Source organism: Pteronotus mesoamericanus, unplaced genomic scaffold (assembly GCF_021234165.1).
Source record: "Pteronotus mesoamericanus isolate MK-2021 breed Mesoamerican mustached bat unplaced genomic scaffold, CSHL_Meso_final contig_180, whole genome shotgun sequence".
Lineage (NCBI taxonomy): Eukaryota > Metazoa > Chordata > Mammalia > Chiroptera > Mormoopidae > Pteronotus > Pteronotus mesoamericanus.
In genome coordinates, this window is record NW_026555076.1 from 5,435,406 (window position 1) to 5,460,771 (window position 25,366).

Below are 25,366 nucleotides of genomic sequence, written 5' to 3' on the forward strand. Positions count from 1 at the left end.
AGTTTTGGCCTTTTCTTTTTCACTTAAAGAATTCCCTTTAACATTTATTGTAATGCTAGTTTAGTGGTAATGAACTCTTTTAGCTTTTGCTTGTCTAGGCAAATCTTGATCTCTTCTTTAATTCTGAATGATAACCTTGCTGGGTAGAGTATGCTTGGTTGTAGTTTTTTCCATTTCAGCCTATTGGATAGTTAACATCAGTCCCTTCTGTCCTTCAAAGTAACTGTTGAAAAGTCAGCTGATAGTCTTGTTGGCATTCCCTTGTATGTTGTTTTTCCCTTGCTGCTTTTAAGATTCTCTATCTGTAACTTTTAACAATTTAATTATAATATATCTTGGCATGGGTCTCCTTGGGTTCATTTTGCTTGAGACTCTGGGATTCGTGGAATTGGATGTTTGTTTCCTTCATCAGGTTAGGAAAGTTTTCAGTTATTTTCTAAGATAGGTTTTCTGTCATTTTCTCTCTTTCTTTTCCTTCTGGGACCCCTATGATTAGAATATTGGTATGCTTGATGCCCCAAATGTTCCTTATCCTCATTCTTCTAAATTCCTTTTTTCTTTTTGATTTTCCAATTGGGTAATTTCCATTATCCTGTCTCTTTGATTGCTGATCTATTCTTCTGGTTATCTGATCTGTTGTGGATTCCCTCCATTGTATTTTTCGTTTCAGTTGTTATATTCTCTAGTTCTGATAGGTCCTTTGTTATATATTTTATCTCTTGTTAATATTCTTACTGAGAATATCCACTTGTCTTTAAAGTTTGAAAAATATATGACTGTTACTTTGAACTCTTTAGTAGATAACTTACCTCGGTTTCATTTAGTTCTTTTTTCTGTTTGTTTGGATTATTCTTTTCTCTCCTCTTTTGGCTGTTTGTTTTAAATGTATTATGTAGGTCAGCTACATCTCCTGGTCTTGAAAAAGTGGCCTCATTTAGAAAGTGTCTTGTGGGGCCCAGGGGTAGGATGACCTTTGTCACCAAAGCCAGGTGACCTGGAGGTGCTCCTTGGGTAGATTAGTGTGGCCTGCTGTTGTGGGTGGGCCATGGCTTCTATGGGTACACTGGAAGCAAGGCTGGCCTCTTGCCTGCTGACTGTGAGACATGGCCACAACAATTGCAGACTCACTGGTGTGCAAGGCAAACCTTCATTGTGGCTGGCTGCGAGGCCCAGCCACACTATTGCAGACACACTAGTGTGTGCTGGTGCCGACTGAGGCCACCAACTTGGTACTAGCCTGTGCGGGTCCTCAGAGAAATTCCAGTGTAGGGTGAACAGTGTTAGCAAGACAAATGGAGAATGTTAGAAATGGTGGCTGCCTGTTTCAGACCAGCTAGATTAAAGAAAGGGGGCAAAATGGCTCCCACCAGTACCTCTGACTCAGGAGAAAGTTCCAACATATTCCTGTCCTTCCAGTACACACAGTAGAATTAGTCTATGTATCACCTTCACATATGACCTAGATGCTTTTCACACTGCTGCCTCTGTGCTGGGACTGAGAAAGCATAACCTGGGTTTTCTACAGTTGTTTGGCTCTCTTAGACAAAAGACCCACTAGTTTTCAAAGCCAAATGTCATGGGAGCTCCTAGTCCTGGTGCAGGTCTGCCAGGCTAGGGCTCAGGTCCCTTAGTCTTTGGGATAACCTCTGCAGTTGTGATATATCTTCCATTGTGAGTCACCACATGGGGAGTCCTGGGGTAGTGTGCATCCTGACTAGACTTAGTCTCTTCCCCAACTACCTGTTTCAGTGTGTCTTTTTCTTTATATCTGTAGCTGTAGAAATCTCTTCTGATAGTCTTCAGTTCATTCTCAGAGACAGCTGTTCCATATGTAGTTGTTTTGGTGTCAGTGAGAGAAGGTAAACTCAGGATCTTCTTATTCCACCATCTTAAACTTGAAGTTGGGAACCTTGCTCTTGAATGACAATTTAGCATTTCTGTGAAATGTTTCTTATAGTTGGTGCTCTGCCCCTGCAACAAACATGTCTCCAGATGGGATCATAAAGTCATTCCATACCAGTTCTTTATGACATAGAAGCTATTGTGCCTATGAATCAGAAGCCAGATAATTTTGTAAAAGTCATAAATATTATCATTTGAAATCATGTGGAGAAATCAATAGTATTTTTTGTGTGTTTGTCAGTATAATCATGCACTTCTTAACAATGGGGATACATTCTGAGGAATGCATCATTAGGCAATTTTGTCATTGTGTGAACATCATAGAGCACACTTACAGAACCCTGGATTGCATAGCCTACTACACAGCTATGTTTTATGGTATGACCTATTTTTTTTTAAATTAATTTATTTACTTTTTAAATACATTTGTCTCTGCCTTCCCCCCACCTCTTTCCCTTGCCCCCTCCCACCTTCCCTCCCTCAGCTCTTCCCCTTTGGTTTTGTCCATGAGTCCTTGCTATATGTTCCTTGACTTTCCCCTTCCCTTCCCTTTCCCTGCCCCCGCCTTCCCTCTTGTCTCTGTTGATTTCTTTTCCTTTATGTGTTGCTGGTCATATTTTCCTTGCTTCTTTGCATTGTTGGTTAGGTTCCGCTTATAGGTGAGATCATATGGTATTTGTCTTTCGCCCCCTGGCTTATTTCGCTTAGCATGATGCTCTCCAGTTCCATCCATGCTGTCGCAAAGTTTAGTACTTCTTTTTTTCTTTCTGCTGCATAGTATTCCATTGTGTATATGTACCATGACTATTTGATCCAGTCATCTACTGATGGGCATTTAGGTTGCTTCCAACACTTGGCTATTGTCAATTGTGCTGCTATGAACATTGGGGTGCATAGGTTCTTTTGTATTGGCGTTTTGGTGTTCTCAGGGTATAGTCCCAGCAGGGGAATCGCTGGATCAAAAGGCAGTTCCACTTTCAGCTTTCTGAGGAAATTCCACACTGCTTTCCATAGTGGCTGCACCAGTCTGCATTCCCACCAACAGTGGACTAGGGTTCCCTTTTCTCCACAGCCTCGCCAGCACCTGTTGTTTGTGGATCTGTTTATGATGGCCATTCTGACCGGTGTGAGATGGTACCTCATGGTGGTTTTGATCTGCATTTCTCTGATGGCTAGTGATGCAGAGCATCCTTTCAAATGCCTCTGGGCCCTCTGTATCTCCTCCTTAGAAAAGCGTCTGCCCAGGCCCTTTGCCCATTTTTTGATTGGATCGTTTGTCTTCTTGGAGTCAAGTCGAGTGAGTTCTTTGTATATCTTGGAGATCAAACCTCTATCTGATGTATCATTAGCAAATATATTTTCCCAAACGGTTGGCTCCCTTTTCATTTTGCTGATGTTTTCTTTCGCCGCGCAGAAGCTTCTTATTTTGATGAGGTCCCACTTGTTTATTCTTTCCTTTATGTCCCTTGCTTTAGGAGACATATCAGTGAAAAAATTGCTGCGTGGGATATCTGAGAGTTTCCTGCCAATTTTCTCCTCTAGGACTTTGATGGCGTTGCGACTTATATTTAAGTCTTTTATCCATCTTGAGTTTATTTTTGTGTATGGTGTCAGCTGATGATCCAATTTCAATTTTTTGCATATAGCCATCCAGCTCTCCCAACACCATTTGTTGAAGAGGCTGTTATTGCCCCATTTTATGCTTCTGCCCCCTTTGTCGAATATTAGATGTCCATAGAGACCTGGGCTTATTTCTGGGCTTTCTATTCTGTTCCACTGGTCTATGGGTCTGTTCTTGTGCCAGTACCAGATTGTTTTGAGTATAGTGGCTTTGTAGTAGAGTTTGATGTCCGGTATTGTGATCCCTCCTACTTTGTGTTTCTTTCTCAGAATTGCTGCGGCTATTCGAGGTCGTTTATGGTTCCATATAAATTTTTGAAATGTCTGTTCTATTTCTGTGAAATATGTCATTGGATTCTTAATAGGGATTGCGTTGAATCTATAAATTGCTTTTGGTAGTATGGACATTTTAAGGATATTAATTCTTCCAATCCGTGTGCACGGTATATGCTTCCATTTATTTGTGTCTTCCTTAATTTCTTTTTTCAATGTTGTATAGTTTTCTGCATACAGGTCTTTTGTGTCTTTGGTTAAATTTATCCCCAGGTACTTTATCTTTTTTCGTGCTATATCGAATGGTATATTTTTCCTGATTTCTTCTTCTTCTATTGCATTGCTGGTGTACAAAAACGCCTTTGATTTCTGAATGTTGACTTTGTATCCTGCTGTTTTGCCAAATTCACTTATTAGGTGGAGGAGTTTTTTGGTAGAGTCTACAGGGTTCTCTATGTACACTATCATGTCATCTGCAAACAATGATAGTTTTACTTCCTCCTTTCCTATTTGGATGCCTTTTATCTCTTTCTCTTGTCTGACCGCTGTGGCTAGGACTTCCAATACGATGTTGAAAAGAAGCGGTGAGAGCGGACATCCTTGGCGTGTTCCCGATCTTAGTGGGAAAGCTTTCAGTTTTTGCCCGTTGAGTATGATATTGGCTGTAAGTTTTTCATATATGGCCTTTATTACGTTGAGGAATGCCCCATTGATTCCCAGTTTGCTGAGGGTTTGGATCATAAATGGGTGCTGTACCTTGTCAAATGCTTTTTCTGCATCTATCGAGATGATCATGTGGTTTTTGTCTTTTCTTTGATTTATGTGGTGTATCACGTTTACTGATTTGCGTATATTGAACCATCCCTGCATCCCTGGGATGAATCCCACTTGATCGTGATGGATAATCTTTTGAATGTATTGCTGGATGCGGTTTGCCAATATTTTGTTGAGGATTTTAGCATCTATGTTCATCAGCGAAATTGGCCTGTAGTTTTCTTTCTTTGTAGGGTCTTTATCTGGTTTTGGGATCAGGGTGATGCTGGCCTCATAGAAGGAGTCTGGGAGTCTTCCCTCCTCTTGGATTTTTTTGGAATAGTCTGAGAAGGACAGGGGTTAGCTCTTCCTTAAATGTTTTGTAAAATTCTCCTGGGAAACCGTCTGGCCCTGGGCTTTTGTGTGCTGGGAGTTTCTTGATGACTGCTTCAATTTCCCCAACTGTTATCGGTCTGTTCAAGCTTTCTGTTTCTTCCTCCTTCAGTGTTGGAAGATTATACTTTTCTAAAAATTTGTCCATTTCATCAAGATTTTCAAATTTCTTGGCATATAATTGTTCATAATAGTTTCTGACAATCCTTTGTATTTCTGTGGTATCAGTTGTTATTTCTCCTCTTTCATTTCTGATATTATTAATTTGGGTCCTCTCCCTTTTTGTCTTGATGAGTCTGCTTAAAGGCTTGTCAACTTTATGAATCTTTTCAAAGACCCAGCTTCTGGATTGGTTGATCCTCTGAATTGTTCTTTTTGTCTCTATGTCATTCAGTTCTGCTCTCATCTTGACTATTTCCTTCCTTCTACTTGCTCTGGGATTTATTTGTTGTTGTTTCTCCAGTTGTTCAAGTTGTAGTGTTAGGTCTTTTATTTGAAATGTTTCTATCTTTTTAAGGTAAGCCTGTATTGCTATGAACTTCCGTCTCAGGACCGCCTTTGCTGTGTCCCATAGGTTTTGGACAGTTGTCTGTTCATTTTCATTTGTTTCCAGAAATTTTTTGATTTCTTCTCTTATCTCATTATTGACCCATTCATTGTTTAATAGTGTACTGTTCAGTCTCCATGAGTTTGCAAGTTTTTGAAGTTTCTCTTTGAGGTTGATTTCGAGTTTCAAGGCCTTGTGGTCTGAGCAAAAGTTTGGTATTATTTCAATTTTCCTGAATTTACTGAGGCTTGCTTTGTGTCCTATCATGTGGTCTATCTTTGAAAAACTGCCATGAGCATTTGAAAAGAATGTGTATTTTTCTTCTTTGGGATGTAAGGTTCTATATATGTCAGTTAAGTCTCTTTGATTCAGTGTTTCATTCAGCGCCACGATATGTTTATTAATGTTTTGTTTGGAAGATCTGTCCATTTTGGACAGTGGGGTGTTGAAATCCCCTACTATCAGTGTGTTGCTATCTATATCTTTTTTGAAGTCATCCAACAATTTCCTTATAAACTTGGGGGCTCCTATATTGGGAGCATATAAGTTTACAATGTTGATGTCTTCTTGATAGATTCTTCCTTTAAGTATGATAAAGTGCCCCTCTGGGTCTCTCTTTATGGCCTTTGCTTTGAAATCGACTTTGTCTGATACAAGTATGGCAACGCCAGCCTTTTTCTCATGTCCATTTGCTTGGAATATTGTTTTCCATCCCTTTACTTTCAATCTGTGTAGGTCTTTTGCTCTGAGGTGGGTCTCTTGTAGGCAGCATATGTATGGGTCATGTTTTCTTATCCATTCAGCTACCCTGTGTCTTTTGATTGGGGCATTGAGTCCATTCACATTGAGAGATAGTACTGATAGAAACTTACTCATCTTTTCTCTTTGTACTTGTGTTCCTCTCCGTCTCATTCTTTTCCTTCATCTGCTTAAACCAGTCCCCTTAGCATATCTTGGAGTGCTGGTTTGGTAGAGATGTATTCTTTTAGCTTTCTTTTGTCTGGGAAACTCCGTATTTCTCCTTCTATTTTAATGGAGAGCCTAGCTGGGTAGAGCAGCCTTGGCTGTAGGCCCTTGCTTTTCATGGCTTGGAATATTTGTTGCCATTCCCTTCTGGCTTGGAGTGTTTCTGTTGAGAAGTCAGCTCCTAGACGTATCGGGCCCCCCTTGTATGTTACTTTCTCCTTCTCCCTTGCTGCCTTGAGGATTCTCTCTTTGTCTTTGACATTTGCCATTTTAATGATGATGTGTCTTGGAGTGGACCTCCTTGGGTCCTTCTTGAGTGGGGTCCTCTGGGCCTCCTGGATCCATGAGAGCCTTTCTCTCCTCAAATTAGGGAAATTTTCCATCATTACTTTTTCGAGGAGGTTCTCTATTCCTTGCTCCTCTTCTTCTCCTTCTGGTATCCCTATTATACGGATATTATTACGTTTCAGGTTGTCCTGCATTTCCCTAAATGCTTCTTCATTCTTTTTGAGCCGTTTTTCCATTTCTTGTTCTTTCTGGGAGCTTTTTTCTACCTTGTCCTCCATCTCACTGATTCGATCCTCAGCTTCATCAGCCTGCTTTGGATTCCTTCTACTGTGTTCTTCAATTCAGAAATGGTATTCTTCATATCCTCTTGTGTGTCTTCTTGATAGTTTCTATGTCCTTTTCCAGGCTGATATAGTTTGCTGTAAGATCCTGATAGTTTCTCTGCAGTTTCTCATAGTTCTCTTTGAGCTGGCTGAGCTCATTGAGCTTCCTTAGAACCATTATTTTGAATTCAATATCTGATAGTTCCCTTGCCTCTATTTCATTGAGCTCTCTCTGTGGGGAGTCCCCTTTTCCACTCATTTGGGGGGAACTTCTTTTCTTCCCATTTTTGTGAGAGTCTGTTAAGTATTTTTGTCCTTTTCTTTCTGGGCTTACCTCTGATGATGTCAGTTGTTGACCCTATAGGGCCTTGGGTTGTTTGTTTGAGCCTTTCAGGAGTCTAATGCCTGTGCCTGACTCCTGCTTGGAGCAGCTCTGTGACCCCTTCGGTCAGGGCTGGGCTATTTTTGGGGATCTCTCTGCGCTCTCACACGGGCTCCTTGAGCGCGTTCCCTGCGCGGCAGGATCCCCCACCTGCCTGGGCTCACATGTGTTTGCCCCAGACCAGGGGGCTTATTCGCGACCTCCCGTGCTCATCTGGCCTCCCTGGCACCCGAGCTTCGCGGCACTGGTCAGTTTAGGGTCTTCTATTGTGTGTTTTCCCCGCTTTTGGCTCTTTGGGTGCATTACTTGCCCTCGCCAAATGGAGACTACGGAAATGGGAGGAAATCAGCTCTAGGACTCTCCAGTTAATCCTGTTTCTGGTCTCTCCTCCAGGGACTCTGGGCAGCTCTACTTATTTTGTGGGCCGCTCTGCAATCGCGGCGGGTAGATCAATTTATGCCTGCCCTTGCCCCTCTGTGCAATCCCTCGCAGGCCGTATGGGTGCCAGTCTGTGTGAGGCCTTGCCGGCAGGTGCAAGCATTCGCCAGCCCGCGTGGGTCACACACAGGCTCGCCAACCCTCGCCAGTCACTCGGCGCAAGTGTGCGCGCCTGCTCTGGGTGTTTTGGGGGTGTCTATGTTTGCTTTTCAGCTTTTGGCTCTTTGGGGGTGTGGCCTCTTCCCGCGCAATGGAGACTTCGGCAAGGAGAAGGAGTCCGGACTCCCCGGTTCCTCCTCCCGTTCTTTCCCCAATGCCTCCATTTCTAGTCTCCCCTCAGGGGCCTCTGGGCAGTTCTGTGACCCCTTCGGCGGAGGATCCAACCCCTGTGCGGACTGCGTTTCAGTCGCAGGCAGTCTGGTTCATGCGCGCCCCGCTTCTGCCTTTTGGGGTCCCGCCTTTCCAGCCCACAATGGAGACTACAGAACAGGGAGGGAGTCGGGACTCCCCGGTTCCTCCTCCCGTTCTTTCCTCAACGCCTCCGTTCTTTCCCCAATGCCTCCGTCTCCAGTCTCTCCTCAAGACTCTCCCAGCCAGTCTGCACTCAGCCCCGCAGCTCACACGCGCACAAGCTGTGTGCGGAGCGCACAAAAGGCAGGTTAATTGATTCCCTTATGCCTGAGCGAGATGGTAGCTGCAGAGTGGGAAGTGCGTTATCACCCGGGCTCCACCGGCCGCCGTGTCAGTTCTCTTCACAAAGTTTTCCTCACCAGTCTTTTCCCAGGCACCAGCCCACCCTGCTGCCGCCTGTACCCAGCGATCAAGGAGGGTGGCTGCCACTGCAACTTTTGCGTTTGCCCTTTAAATGTCTCTTTGCATCCCCAGCCACCTGTCTCTGGCAGAGAGCGCCCCTAAGCTTTTTGGGGTTGCGTTTTGTCTATATTTTCTCGGCTTTAGCTGCTGTAGTTTAGGGGTTCCTGTTTATGATTCAGACCCCGTTCTTCTCGGGGGGACGCTAACTGGCCGTTTCAATGTCCCTCTGGTGCCAGTGCCCGTGCGCACCCAGCCCACCCTCTCGAGCCTCCACTGCAATTCTCACCCGTTGGGATGTGTGAGAGTCGAATCCACTCTCCGCGGTACCAAGGCTCCTCTCCCACTATCGCTCCACTGCTTTCCAGGTGATTACTCCATTATTTAGTTGCAATTCCAGTTTGGTTTTGGGAGGAGGTCAGCGTGACTCCCTTTCACTCCTCCGCCATCTTTCTCTATTTCCATGGTATGACCTATTGTTCCTAAGCTAGATAGAAGCCTATATAGCACGTTGCTATAAAAAATGACATGAGATTAAATCAAGCAGGAAAGAAAATGATGCAAACAGAAGACATAATAAGCATGAGATGTATAAGGCTGCTGTTAGCATGACACCATAGTGTTCTACAGCCAAGTTTTTTCTTTAATAAATAGAAAGACAACATTATAAAGTAATGATAAAATTATAATATAGTACGTAATCCAATACCATGATCATTTATTATCATTATCAATATTATACGCTGTACATAATCATGTTATACTTTTATGCGACTGGCAGTGCAGTAGCTTTCTTTTCACCAACATCACCACAAACATGAGGATAATGTGTTGCACTATTATATCATGAAGGATACAACACCCTAGGTGATAGGAATTTTTCAGCTCTATTATAGTCTTATGAGACCACTATCGTACAGGCTTTCTATCATTGACAGAAGTATTGTTGTGTAGCTCATGACTATACGTATGGTCTTGCAGTATAGCAAAAACTTTTCTGTGAATTTTTCTTCTCTCTTTCAGGCAATTGAGCATCCATTGCTCTGTTTCCCAATTATTAAAGATTAATAAAGGAAAATAAAGGACATCACGTGATATTCCAGAATATTACATCAATGATCTTTCTTATTTACATTTTCTATCTTATAATGGAAGACTTATGCCATATAAAGGAAAACTACATATGTGGTAAGCATAAATCAACCATTAAAAGAAAAAAAAGAAAAAATTACAATAAAAAGATAGTGATGAAAATAATTTACTGGGAAAATATAATTAAATTAAATATACATTACTATTTTTGCATTATTTTCACTAAGCCATAATTTGGAAGAGTGAAACACACAGCTCAATGAAATTATAACTGGAAATTATAATTGGAAAATAAATTTAAGTATTTTCCAAGCCAAGAGACCTTAAATTATGTAAATGTAAAAAATGTACCTCTTCAGAGCTGTTGAAAAGGAATAAAAGTTGTTGAGTGGCTTGAACTTAAATTTTAAAGTCAAACTCAGGAGGTGTGAACCCTTCCCACTGGAGCTAAATTTATAGCTTAAACTTGACATTACCTTACAAGGAGGGGTGAAATGCCAAAAGGGTTGAAGCACAAGTAAAGCAATTGATTGTCATCAAAATGTTAATGTGTTATATTTACACAACATGAACAGGGTTTATAAATTTTTAAAACTCACCACACCATGAGTCAAAATATGAAGTTGGGGGTTAGAAAGAAAAATAAGTAAATAGCAGGATTACAGTCGTAGGGGGAGGGCAGGGGGGAGGAGTTGAGCAAAAAGGACTCGTGGACATGGAAAAAGCCATGTGCTGATTGCCGGGTGAGGGGAGGATACAGGGACTAAATGGTAATGGAAAAAATACATAAAGATTACATTTAAAAAAAAAAGAAGTTCTCCCTTTTAAAAACAGTTATATTTTTCCTTGGGTTACTGACAACTCTAATAGTGAGTAACAAAAACAGGGATAGAAACACTCTTAGAATCTTCAAAACTGCCATACTTCTAAAGGCCTTAGAGACTGAGTTCTTTAAATGCATGTGAAAAATAGAGAGGTCTGGGGCTTTTTGTTTGTTTAAAATATCCTCATTAGTACAAACTAACACAACAGAGACTACTGCAGCTAATGCAATAGTTGAGTATCAAATTTTTCACTTTCGTGTTAGACCATAAATTTCCTGTGCTATTTCAGAGCATTGTATTTCTCCCCATATTTTATAATTTCTACCACTGTTAAACCATCAGATTTACAAGATATCAATTACATTTTGTTTTTTTTCAATAATTAAAGAAAAATGCAATATGATGTCAAGGAAGAAGTTATAATGCTTTTATTATTTATTGTATGAAATGGTCTATGTATTCTTTCTAAAGTTTCCAAGTATATTGTTTCAAAACCAAAGAAAAACATCAGTTATTAAGGAGATTCAAGTTCCAGAATGATGAAACAGCTGAAGGAAAACAAAAATTCAGCAGCCTCTGTGCAAGCTATATTATATAAAGTATTCTAAAAATTATTTTTGTTTTAATTTTTTTGTTATATTAACATCCAATATGTGAAAATTATAGTGTGGAAAGTATGTACATATATAAGTAAAAGAAAAACTATTTTAGATATGATCACATGAAAACTTTTCTAAGAATTGACCAGCATAGTTTAACTGGAATCATACAGAATGAAGCCAAAATTAAGGTTTTACCAGTCACTCTTTTCATGGCTATGATTTGGTTGCAATTTTCCCTTGCACTTAATTTCTCCCTCTTTTTAATGAGGGAAATGAAAAATAAATCTTCATATATTTAATCTGATGAAAAAATTAGATCATATGTATGTATAGCTTAGCACTATAGCACAATACTTAGAACATAGTAAATTAATGACTTCTGTTGTTTTTATTAGATTCTCTCATTGCAGAAATATATTGAATAACAATATATAACACCTGAGTCCTGATAATTCAAAGACTATAACATTAATTTTAACAATTTAGCACAATTATTCTATGTAACATTTTTAGAAATTAAAAAAATTAACTCATTTACACTCTACAGCTAGGTGTTATTATTTATAATCTATGCTATTGCTTTTATATTTATGTGTGTTTTATTATCTCTGGGCTAAGTTCGGCTTTAAATTCCAAACTCATATCCAATTGCATATTTGACATATCAACTTGCATATCTCTCACATACATGATAAAAATTGACCTCTTGATCAAACCTATGAACTACCTTCTCCTTAAAAGCACTCGCACACAAACACACAAATAACAAAGGCAGTAACAAAGCAACTGTTCCAGTTACAATGGATATATAACATATAACTCCAAAACATGAAGACTTAAAGCATGATGACATTTATTTTGCTCACAAGTCTACCTTTTAGGTAGGTCTTAGTATTGATGGCTTGTGTCTGCTGCACTTGGTCTCAGCTGGGACCATTCCAAAGGCTGGGACATGGAATCATCTGAAGGCCCCTTCACTATCATGTCAGGTGGCTCTTACAGCTTTTGGCTGAGACCTTAACTGGGGTCAGTGGTGTGAGCACCTGCACAGTCCTTCCCATGTAGCCTTCACTTTCTTAGAACCTGATGGCTGGCTTCCAAGGGCGAGCATTTGGGAGTGAGATGGACTTTTACAACCTAGCCTCAAAAAGTCATGCAACAGTTTTTCTATTGCATTTGATTTGTCAATGCAGTCATAATGATCCAAATGGGTCAAAGGAGAAGAAGTGGTCTTTACCTGCAGCTGGAGAGTTAAAAGGTTCTGAAATGCTTCTGGAATCAGAAATGTTGCTATAGCCATTTTTTGGAAAATACAGCCTGCCCTACCAACCAAGAAACAAAATACAATTTATCAGTCATTCTAATCTCAGCAAATGTCACTATCATCCTCTGTTTGTTCAAACACCAAACCAAGGAATCAGCCTTAATTTATCATTCTCTTTCACTCCCCATGTCAGCAAGTTCAGCTGGTGTTATCACCGGTATTATTTATCTTGAATCCCTCCCCTTCCATACTTTTTCTTTGTCCTTACTAATCCCAACGTATTTTTCTTTTTTTGTAAACTTCACTAGTAAAATCCTTACACATGAACCGGTTCTTTATTGTCTTGGCCCATGCCATTCTCCACATATATATGTTAGCCACAATAACAAAAATCAGATAATGTCACTTTCTTGCTTAAAACAGACACACATAAGCATGAAATATTTTTCTTAATCTTATATGGAAGAATAATGTGGGTGTATGAAATATTCTAATGGTGGGGGTTGGGTACAGTGAAAAAGAGTAACAGAAACATCTCAAGTGTTTTTTATTATTTAAAGATTACAAAGTTTATATTCAGTTGCTTTCTGCCTTGAAATGATATAAAAGGAAGATTAAATGTATTTTTTAAACACTCAGAATATCGTATGTTTTATTGTCACTTCTCAAAAAGTATATTATTATCTTCTCCTATAAATAACTATACAGGTCATATACTTTCTTTTTCCCTAACCATAATTTTGTATTGGGTACTAAAGCTCTAATTTTCTATTAAGTGTTTCCAGTGTATAATTACATAAGGCAAACAGCCCCCTTGTAAAAACACAGACTGCTTATGTATTATTTACTATGCCTATTGTGTTGCTTCTTGTTTATATGAAATGCATTTATTTTTATATCAACTGAGGACAAAAAGTAATAAGATTTAAGACAAGTTAAAAACATATTTCTTGGTATCCTCTGTATTTTATCAGTTTTCAAGCTTGATTTTCCTTATGCTCAATAATACGTGTATGCAATAAAAATGATTTCTTCAAACATAATCTATAATCTATAATATAAAATACAGTATATATTTATAAATACACCTTTATTTATCCACATATTTCTTCAGCAAGAATTTTAAATTATAGCGTTTTCTCTTCTTTGGCTATTGCACATTTTATGTAATAAAATTCACACAAGGAGCTTGATAACAGTGTAATTTATATTTTATGAAGGCTTATTTTTCTATTATTTTTTCCCTTCCTCATGGCAGTCTTCCCAGTGACAGTTTTTATTTTTCATCCAAACTGTGGAATAGCATGTACTGTGTATGCCTGAGGCATACATGTATACCTTTTAGCAATATGTGGACTGCTCTTGCTTGATCTATGAAAAATTTACTTCATGAACTTGTGTATTATTTTTGTTAAACAGAAGGTATTTTCCACCTAAGTTATTGATGCAAATAGACAAGTTTTAGGGAAATGTTCTTACCTCAATAAATTTGGGATTTTATTAAAGAACAGTTTTTTCTTTAAATTAGTTGTGTTTCATCCAGTATTTTTCAGGTTTTTTTCCTAGTTATCTTACACTCTGAAATATTATTTTTCAAATTAGTTTCTATTTATGATCTTAGTAAAACCTTACATTTCATAGAAATGTTTTTAAAAGTGAAAAATAAATGTTGTCCCAAGAGATAACTTCCTTCATTTATTAGGGAAAAAAATGTAGTCTGCAATACACAATTTATATTGTATACTAGTGTATGTGAACAAACTTTCACTAATGAAATTATTTAATATTTATAGTCTAGATGTTTTTGGTAATTGAGATAATTGATATATAGCATTATATTTCAGGTATGCAACATAATGCTTTGCTATATGCGTATATTGTAAATGACCTCAAGTCATACCACCCATATTAACAATTTGTTTTCTTTTGTGATGAAAACTTAAAAGATCCAAAAAGAATGATCTTTTTTGAAAGTTCTCTTAGCAACTTCCAAATATATTGGGTTGGCCAAAAAGTCTGTATGTTTTTTTTCCATAAAATAAAAGACACAGTTTTCATTTTCACCCATAACTTTATTGATTTGGATGTTTTGAGTATGTCAGCTATCTCCCAGGTGGTATAACATTGTTCCCAATTAATGTCTTCATTTGATCTTTATCAACTTCAGCTGGTCTACCTGATCATGGAGCACTGAAATCTCCAGCACGAAACATTGCAAACCACCTTTGACACTTTCGATAGGTCATAGCACCTTACAAATACTGCACAAATCTTTCTTTGTGTTTCAGTTGCATTTTTACCTTTTGTGAAATAATAAAGCATAATGTGCCAAAAATGTGTATTTTCTTCCATGTTCAAGAGTAAAATGGCTACACAAAAATTCACCAATTTTTATGTTTTTTTAATGCATGCTGACATGACAGCTCTCATAATACCACTTAACAAAATTGTTTCAAATGTAGTTAAGGACAACTAAGCACTGCACAGGAAAAACCAAATGAAATTTTTGGCCAACCCAATATAAGACAATATTGTTAACTTGTACTCTAGATTTAACTTGATTGTATTAGTTACTTACTGCTTAGTAACAAGTTACCACAGACTTAATTGTTTAAAACAACACATATTGATTATCTTACTTTTTCTGTGGCTCAGAGAGCTAGTCATGGTTTAGCTGGGACCTCATCTTTAGGTCCCTCGTAAGACTGCAATCAACCTGTTAGCCAGGGTTGGAGTCTCATCTTAAGGTTTGAGCTAAGATCTGTTTCTTAATTCATGTAATTTTGAAGTAAATTCAATTTTTTGTATCTTCTTGTGCCTCCTCTCCTTGCTGGCTTTTGCTCAGACACTTCCTTCTGTTACTTGTCTCATCATAGTATGCAAGCTGCGAAAGCAGTAGAGAATGCCTGCAAGTGGGAAGTACATTGTTATATAAAATCCTTTCTGATTTATCCTGAGTATACATACGAGGTATTCTGAATCAAAAACAGTTTTTAAAATTTAGTTTTTAGCAGTAAATAAGTGTCAACAGGCACATGTTCTAGTCCTTATCCATAGGACTACAAAATGAAAGCATGGATTGTTGTAAGGGAAGAAGAGCCTGACCCGCCTCATAGTGAGGGGAGGGGTGAGAAAAATGATCTGTATTTACCCTAGACCTTTGTCAGGTAAATAAAATATCTCCCCTGTGTCTGGTCTGCTACCTTAGAAAAGTCTCCAAGTTTCTGGAGACATCCTTAAAATGTAAATCCTTAGAAAGGTAGCCATTGCAGTCCTCCTGGCATCTTGGGAGAGTAACCCAGAAACCGACTCCTGGACATAACCACTTAGTCCACTAAGAAGATAAATGGTATTATTCTTTTGGATTAGAGCAATGAATTGGACTAGTGGCTACAGATCTGATTCTCATGGTGTGTGAACAAGTTTTGAGGAGGCTAGGGCTTTTGCATGAATGTTGAAAAATCCAGGGAAGTTTATTTTTCCATGGTAACATAATCATGGGAGGGATACATCACTACTTGGGTCATATTCTGTTACATAGTTAGAAGTAAGTCATAGGTCCCACCCACACTTAAGGAGAGGGGGACACACAGAACATGGACACTGGAAAGTCCTAGGAGGCGGAGAAGATTGGGGGCTATCTTAAAGTCTACTCGCCAGAGCCACCTTGAAGATATCTAATACTTTGAAAATTAATATAGCTAACAGTAATTATATCAGCTTATATTTATAACAATAACTTTCAAAATTTACTTTTATATCAACACAGCTTCAAACAAAAATTATGGCTTAATCTGTATACAATTTTTTAGATTGCTGAACCTACAATAGACCTTTAATAAATTCACATGATGATATTCTATATTTGGGTTACATGACATTCAGTTTTAATTGGTTTTCTTTAAAAAACCTTGTTACCATCTTTCTAAAATCAATAGAGATTTTTTAAATTAATGGTAAGCTCTACCATACGTGATTTTAACATTTTACCTTTTTATAAGGTTCTTGTTTTCCACATAACAATGTAAGGAAAATAAGGATTTTTAACCATACTTTGACTTCAAGGAAACTGATTTTAAGAAAGTTTTTCTAACTTATTCAAGGTTACCTAGCTACCAAAATAGAGGAAGGTCTTCTAATTCAGGTTTTCCAATCATTCGATCAAGTTTCCTTTTATGTATCTTATACTTTTTCTTTTTTAATTAACATTAAAAAAGACCAATAAGAAATAGGCAGTGAAATTAATTTTCTGAGAAACATTTTTTTTTCCCCACAGTGGTGTTTCATTCCTCCCTACTTTCCTTCTTTCCACCACCCTCCCTGCTTATTTCAATGAAACAATTTTCTTAAATCTATGAAAAATTAACTATTTATGGAAATTGTTTTACCTATTCTTAATGGTATTGATAAGCTTTCCTTAAAATTAAATCCTAGAAAATGAGAATTTTATTAAGGATTGCCTTTATATTAAAATATTAAAATAAAAACTAATGCATAGCAACAAAAATATTCCATGAAACCAGGTATGTACTTTTCTGTAAATAATCTCATTTGGTTCTTGAGAATCAACTTAAGAATGCTTCAAAATATAGAAGCACATCTGGGTGACAGTATTGAGAACATAGAAGTAAAGCACAGAGCCAGGTCTTCTTTGAAACTGAAACACAATTTATTGAAAAGCTACTGCACACAGAGAATGTCATCAGGTTTCACCCCCAGTGTTTCTGTGGCCAATGAATGAAAATCAGAAGAAAATATTACTGCCTAATAAACTAGGAAATTCCAGGTCACCAGAGCTGACCATGAAATTTCTCTGAAATGTGAACTTTATGTATTTATTTTATAGGGTAATAAACAAATTGCTCCTTATTGTAGAACAATTTTGAAATTAGCATTCTAAGAATTGTTTTAGATGGAATTTTGTTTCTTAAGTTTGTAGAAGAACAGAGCTCTAATTTCTAGGTAACATTGTTATTAATGTTTATTGAATTCAGAGGACATTATTTTACTAGAATAGCACAGATAATTTTATATTTTGCAGTTACCTGCACTGATAAGTGGCTACTCTTTTAGTGGTTTAATTTATTCATTGTTAAATTACTTAAATTAGGGGTGGATTTCAAAGTATTTAAAATCCCTTTATTTCAACTAAGTATTGACTTTCATTCTCTTTACCTTTCGAAATCAGTATTTGTTAGGTTCATATTATCCTCTTTTTCTTCTCTAAGATTAATGTAATACAGATCATTGTGTTTTTCAAGGATAATTCCATGGCAATGCAAAATGAAAAGTAGATTGTAGTTTAAAGGATGAATAGGCATAAAAATTTAGGAAAAATGAACCAAGTGGATCCTAATTTAATTGATTTATTCAGCAAAAAATTAAATACATTGTTCTACTTTACAGACATAAAAATATTTAATTTGCTTGTTTTGTCAGAGAATTCAGAGAAGTTATATTGTTTTATCCAGACAGTGTTCCCTCTCTCCACACAACCTCAGGTTTTTGTATTGTACATTTGTTTTTTTCCCTCTTGCTATATATTTTTACCTTGTCTAGCTCATGTAGTCTCCATGCCTATAGGAGCCATTTGTTTGCTGATCTCTTTCAAAATATATATCAGTTCTGATTCACTTTTGAATTCTAGGACCCATAATCAATGATCTACTCTTTGTCTTCATTTGTATCTCTCTCAATCATCTCAGTCTTCATATGACCAAAATTAAATCTTAATTCTGCAAATCACCATCCACTAGTTGCTCAAGAAAGAAAATAGAATAAACCACATATAACTGAGTAGCACATTCAATTTTTTTGTCTCAAAAATAACATCACAGATTTGATAATTTATCTCCATCTCCATTTCATGCCCCTTTCTTAGTCATCTTACCTTATTTTCTATAATAATTGCTTTTTGACTCTTCTCTCAACCAACACAGTCTGCAAAGAGAAGCCAAATAATCCCAAAATATAAATCGCATGATGTCATTTCTCTGGTTAATTATTTTCAATGGCTTCTTATTGTATTCAGGGTGAAATTAAAATTTTTTGACCTTGTCATAATGATGTCCCATTAGCTTTATCTCCAGTCACTCTGTTACCATATTCTCCACTTTGGCTTTCAGTCATGGTATGGACAATTCCCTCATAATTTCACCTATCTTTGCTTGAGGCATACCTATTAGTTACTTGACTTCCTCTATTCCATGCTCAAAATCGTTTTGCCTAATTAATTCATACTCATTTATGAAGTTTTGGCTTAAGAAAGTTTTTCTCAAAAAAAAAACCAACAAAACACAAAACTTTCATGATCCTCTAACCTAAATACATTATTTTTAAAATAAAGCTCAGAGCACCAGTTTCCTTAATTAATAAATGGTATCAGTTTCTGAGTATGAATGTTCATTTCTGTGATTATTTATTTCCTTCCTTCTCTCACTGAACAATAAATAGTGAACATTGTTTCTCTTTTCCCCAAATTTTATGGCTACATTTTAGAAGAGTAAATAGTATATAATGAATGATAATCATGATGTAATATCCTCGCTCTTAAATTAATTTTTTTAAAAATCCAAAATATAACTGTGTATGTTTACTTACATACTGCTTGTTCCCTTCTAGCTCATCTTTTACCTTATTCTTCTCAAGCTCACTTATCTTACCAGGATGTGCTTATCAGCCCTTTTTCAAAGTACTTCAAATTTGTTTCTGGATCCTTTTGTTGTGGAGACATGCAATGCCTGTTAAATATTATTATCAAGCTTTCTCACTTAATAATTTATTTTTTCTACTTTAATTTTCCCTACCCTTATATATAATAAATTCAAACATGTATCCTTAAACCTCTTCCATTATTTTTTCCTAGTTTTTATGCTAACCTTCATTCTTATGGTTTTCTAATTTATCCAGTAATTATTTTTTTATGTTTTAAATAATTTCCATTTAATAAATTTAATAATAGGCATAATAGCACAATAGTAACTCTTCAAAATTACATGATACATTTTTATTTCAATAGCCTCTTTAATTGCACATAAAAAGAATGCTTTTGTTTCCTAAAACTACATGTCTGTACTCAGCTTTTGTGTGTCTTTTTCCTGAGAAAGGAGAGCAAAGTTGGTTAAAGGATTTTAACCTCACTCTGCCTGAGTGAGAGCTTATGCAATGGGAATTTATATAGGAAGCTGATGACCAGAATTGAACACTAGCCTTAATTTTCTTCCCTACAATAAGAAAAAAAAATATTTTGAGGGGAGGTGAGAGAGAAGACATTTAATTGAGCATCTGTTCAAGATGTGCATCAGGTCTTTTCTTTGATATGATTTCCTCTAATGAAGGTATCAGATATTTATAGGCAAAAATGACAAGACAGTCAAGTAGAACTGTAAGTAAAAACTTGCTTTATGTCATGTAACACAATTCATTTGGCCAATTTCTATTTGATGACTTTGTCAGCAGTAATTTTAAAAAAGCTAATTCAAAACCATAAAAGACATATTCCCTAAACATTTTCTTCTTTTCACAGATAGTTTTGTATAATGTGTTATCACTAGCAAGGTCAATTTGGAGAGACTCCATAGGGAGAATTAAAAAAAATACAATTTTTTTTGGAGTCAGACAAAGAAATAATTAAGCTTGAGTACATATTGGGTTGGCCAAAAAGTCCGTTTAGTTTTTTCTGCAAAATAAAAGGCATGTTTTTCATTTTCTACAATAACTTTATTGATTTGGATATTTTAAATATGTGGGCTGTCTCCTGCTATTGGCTTCTAGTGGGTAGAGGCCAAGGGGGCCGATAAACACCTTCCAATAATACATAAGACAACCCCATAGCAACGTATTATTTGGCCTAAATGTCAATAGTACCAAAACACTTCTCAAACCACTTTTATGTGTTTGATTAGTCACAACACCTTCTCCATACACTGCGTAATTTCTTTTTGCATTTCAGTTGCTTTTTTTACCTTTCTTGAAATAATAAATCGTAATATGCCAAAAGTGTTGCATATCTTTTTCCATCTTTAGTATTACAATGACTGCACAAAAATTCACCAATTTTGATGTTTTTTTTTAAGTGTGCACTGATATGACAGCTGTTGCAACACAATCTAATAAAATTGTTTCAAATGAAGTTAAAGACAGTAAGCACTGTTAGAGCCATAGCACGGAAAAACTAAAATGTTTTGGCCAACCTAATACACTGTTGTTATTAGTGTCGGTACATATTTTATTTTTCATGTGTTATTTGCACAGTGTTTCTTTTACAAAATCTAATTCTGTAAGTAAGTGTTGTAAGGGACTCACACAGAGATGAGTCTTGTAATGAAAGGGTAAGTGGTACCCCTTATTTCTTATTGCTCACTTCACTTTAAAACTCATAATCAATTTATCCAGGTTGTCTATATATTAAACACTTATAGCTGTGCAGAAGCTTTTTATTTTGATGAAGTCCCATTTGTTTATTCTTTCCTTTATGTCCCTTGCTCTAGGAGATGTATCGGTGAAAATATTGCTTGATGGAATATCTGAGATTTTCCTGACTATGTTTTCCTCTAGGACTTTTATGGTATAGCGACTTATATTTAAGTCTTTTATCCACCTTGAATTTATTTTTGTGTATGGTAGTAAGTTGGTAGCGGTTGGTTGAGTTTCATATTTCCACATGTAGCTGTCCAGATCTCCTAACACTAATTGTGGAAGAGATTATTTTTCTCCATTTTATGGTTCTGCCCCCTTTGTTGAATATTAATTGACCATAGAGACATGGGTTTATTTCTGGGCTCTCTATTCTGTTGCATTGATCTATGTGACTGTTCTTATGACAGTACCAGACTGTTTTGATTACTGAGGCCTTAAAATATAGTGTGATGTCAGATATTGTGATCCCTCCTACTTTGTTCTTTCTAAAAATTGCTGCAGCTACTTGGGGTCATTTATGGTTCCATATAAATTTTTGAAATATTTGTTCTATATCTGTAAAATATGTCATTGGTATTTTAATAGGGATTGCATTGGATCTTTAAATTGCTTTGGGTAGTATGGACATTTTGATCATGTTAATTCTTATAATCCATGAACACAGTGTATGCTTCCATTTATTTGTGTCTTCCATAATTTCTTTCTTCAGTGTTGTGTAGTTTTCTGGGTACAGGTCTTTCTGCATGGCTAAAGAAAATATCAGTAAAAATCAACTGTATGAGACATATATTTGCAAACGATACCTCAGACAAAGGTTTGATCTCCAAAATATAAAGAACTCATACAGCTCTACTCCAGGAAGACAAAAAAAAAGAAAATTAAGAATTGGGCAAAGGACCTGAACAAATACTTCTCCAAGGAGGACATACACAGGGCCCAGAGACACATGAAAAGATGCTCAGCACCATTAAGCCATCAGAGAAATGCAAATTAAAACCGCAATGAGATACTACTTCACACCAGTCAGAATGGCCATCACAAACAAATCAACAAGCAACAGTGTTGGAGAGGTTGTGGAGAAAAGGGAACCCTAGTGCACTGTTGGTGGGAATACAGACTGGTGCGGTCACTGTGGAAAACAGTATGGAATATCCTCAGAAAACTAAAAATGGAACTGCCTTTTCACTCAGCAATTCCACTGCTGGGATTATACACTAAGAATCCTGAAACACCAATTCAAAAGAACCTATGCACCCCAATGTTCATAGCAGCACAATTTACAATAGCCAAGTGCTGGAAGCAACCTGAATACCCATCAGTAAATGAGTGGATCAAAAAATTATGGTACATGTACACAATGGAATACTATGCAGTAGAAAGAGAGAAGGAGCTCCTATCCTTCATGACAGCATGGATGGATTTGGAGAGCATTATGCTAAGTGAAATATATTAGTCAGGTGGTGAAAAACAAAAACCATATGATCTCTCCTATAAGTGGAACCTTATCAACAAAACAAACAAGGAAGCAAAATATAAGCAGAGAAATTGAAATAAAGAACAAACTGACAATAAACAGAGGAGCAGGGGGAGAAGGATAATGGGGGAAAATAGGGGAAAATAGGGGATGGGTCATTAAGAACATGCATAAAAGACACACGGACAAAGCCAAAAGGGGCAGGTTTGAGGGTGGGAGGTGGGGATGGGTGGGGCAGGGGGAAGTGGTGGTAGAGGGAATGGAGTTAACTGTACTTGAATAATAATAAAAAAAGATTTTGTAATAAAAAATAAAAAAGATTTTTAAAAATTCAGTTTTCAAATAGAGAGCAGATTTATGGAGAACTATCAATCATGCCCTATGACGGGAAAATGCATATTTTAACATACATTATTATAAGAATAAATACACAAAATAAAAATCACACCATATTCTGATTGTTGTTACAATTCTTAATAAATGAAGGAAATACATCGTATTCTGATTCAGTCAAGATTTTCCATGTTTTTGCTGAATATCTTTCATTTAAGACCAATTGTTCTGTGTTGATATGGTTAGTTGCTTGCTGTAGACAATTATCTCACTATCTCTGCACTTTTGAATAGCTCGCCACAGTAGGGGCTCTTAAGTATGCCCAATTTAATATGCTCTGCACAGCTCTGTGCTTGATTCATCCTATGGAGTGTCAATATTGCCAAGTATGTTAATCTTTGCAAGTGCCCATGCCATCAAACACTTTAGCCCTTTGTTTCTATACCCAGAGTTCTCTTCGTTTTTGTATGCTGGGCTCTTCTTTTTGGTCATAGTAACAGCCTCCCCTTTGCATCCAAAAGCAGAATGCTGAAAACCAATTTGAATATGAAGTGCTAACTTGCTACTTGGATTTCAGGCTAAAAATGAATCACTCATCCTACTTAATCATTATGATTCTGTTTATATCTTTCTACTGCAAGCAAAGCCTAGTCTTTAACTGTTCTGTCATACCTTACCCAGTATTATGAAGGCAACAGATGTGTATGGCTTTTCGAAGTCTTCTTTTAATTTATAAAAATATGTGCTGCAGAAACATGACAAAGCCTTTAATCATTTCTTAGTTGGTAGCAGAGAAATAAAATCATAGTTCTAGTTTAACTTCTTAATTTGCTTATATTTTCTATAAAAATGATAGCTATTTAAAGGATGTATGTGTGTATGTATATATAATATATAGTTGATAAGCCTTAGACATTTGAGCACTTTAATATCATAGATCAAATATGAAAACTATTTAAAAAATAAAGGCACAGTGGTTACAATTGTATTAAATTATTTCTAAATAAATTCTGATTATTAGAAGTCAGTTCTAATACATAAGTGTTGTCTAACTTTTATCAGTATAACCTTTTAAGTATCCCATGTTAAAGAATATACAGTGTGATGGTTTATGACCAAACAGCAAAAAATATTAAAATAGGGAAATAGGACAAAGCCTACTTGTATCTACTTATATTTTTTCTTTAACGAATCACCATTATTTCTCCTGGTTCTTAGGCCTTTGGACTTTGACTAGAACTACATCACCAGCTTTTCAGGATTTCCAGTTTGCAGAAAACAGACTGTGGGACATAGCTTCCATAATTGTGTGAGCTAATTCCTTATACTAAAACTCATTAGATAGATATAGGTATATGTATAGGTATAGAAATATGTATAAGTATAGGTTTGTAGGTGTGCATTTTACTGGTTTTATTTCTCTGGTAAACCCTAACTAATACAGTGGGTAAAAATAAATGATAATTATTACAGTTCATGCACATTGTACTTATAAGTATAGTGCTATTTACTTAAAGAAATGTAAAAGAATTTATTGAGGATAAAAAATGGAAAAAAAGATTTTCACAGTCATTAATTTAGTCACTTAGAATATGACGCAATTATTTTTTCCTTCTCTAGGGGTTTTCTTGAAAGAAAGAAAAAGAAAGGAAGAAAGAAGACAGAGAGAAAGAAACAAAGAGAAGAAAGGAAGGAAGGAAGGAAGGAAGGAAGGAAGGAAGGAAGGAAGGAAGGAAGGAAGGAAGGAAGGAAGGAAGAAAGAAAAGAAAGTTCTTTTCTTTCATCTCCTATGAACTATAATTCCATTTGGAAAAAAATAGAGCTCTTACATATTAACAGAAGAAATTGCTTTTCCAAGTGTCCATATGCATAAAACATCCAAGCAAAAAAAGCACAATATAATGACTTACAAAAATTAAATCTATTAAAACATTATATTATTAGAAAAGAGACGTTTTGTATAGTTCAAGGTGTACCATGGCGGTGTGAACTACAGTGTTGCCTTAATAGGTCCATGCTGTCACAGTGACCGCATAAAAAAATATGGGCAGAAAGGTGTAGATCAGAATGGATCATGGCAATGTAGCAGGAATTGTGAGCAGGAACCATGAACAGCTTAACTTTATGTGATTTGATAGATAACTATTTTAATTTTTTTTAAATTGATTTGAGAGAAAGGAAGGGAGGGGGGAGAGAGAGACATTGATTTGTTGTTCCACCTATTTATGTACTCATTTTGATTTTTGCATGTGACCTGACCAGGGATGAAACCTGCACCAACTTTGGTGTTTTGGGATGATGCTGTAATCCACCAAGTTACCCGGCCAGGGCTGACAGATGACTATTTTAGAATGCTGAATGGGAAAATGAAAATATGTCTTACATATTTCATTTATTTAACTATAAAATAGGAGAGAAGAAGATGTTCATAATGTAAATCAAGAGACAGAAAAGTCTCTGTTGCAAAAATCTAATTTCCAGACATATCATTAATCCAGAAAAAAAATCAACATAGAATATGTTTCAGATGTAAACCTTGAACTATTGGGAAATTCTGTATAATGGAAATAGTTATTAAAAAGTGTATTTTCTCACACCAGAATATAATTTTAACAGCTTGTAAAAAAGCCATTCTTATTTGCTTAAATGGCATAAAGCCAACTA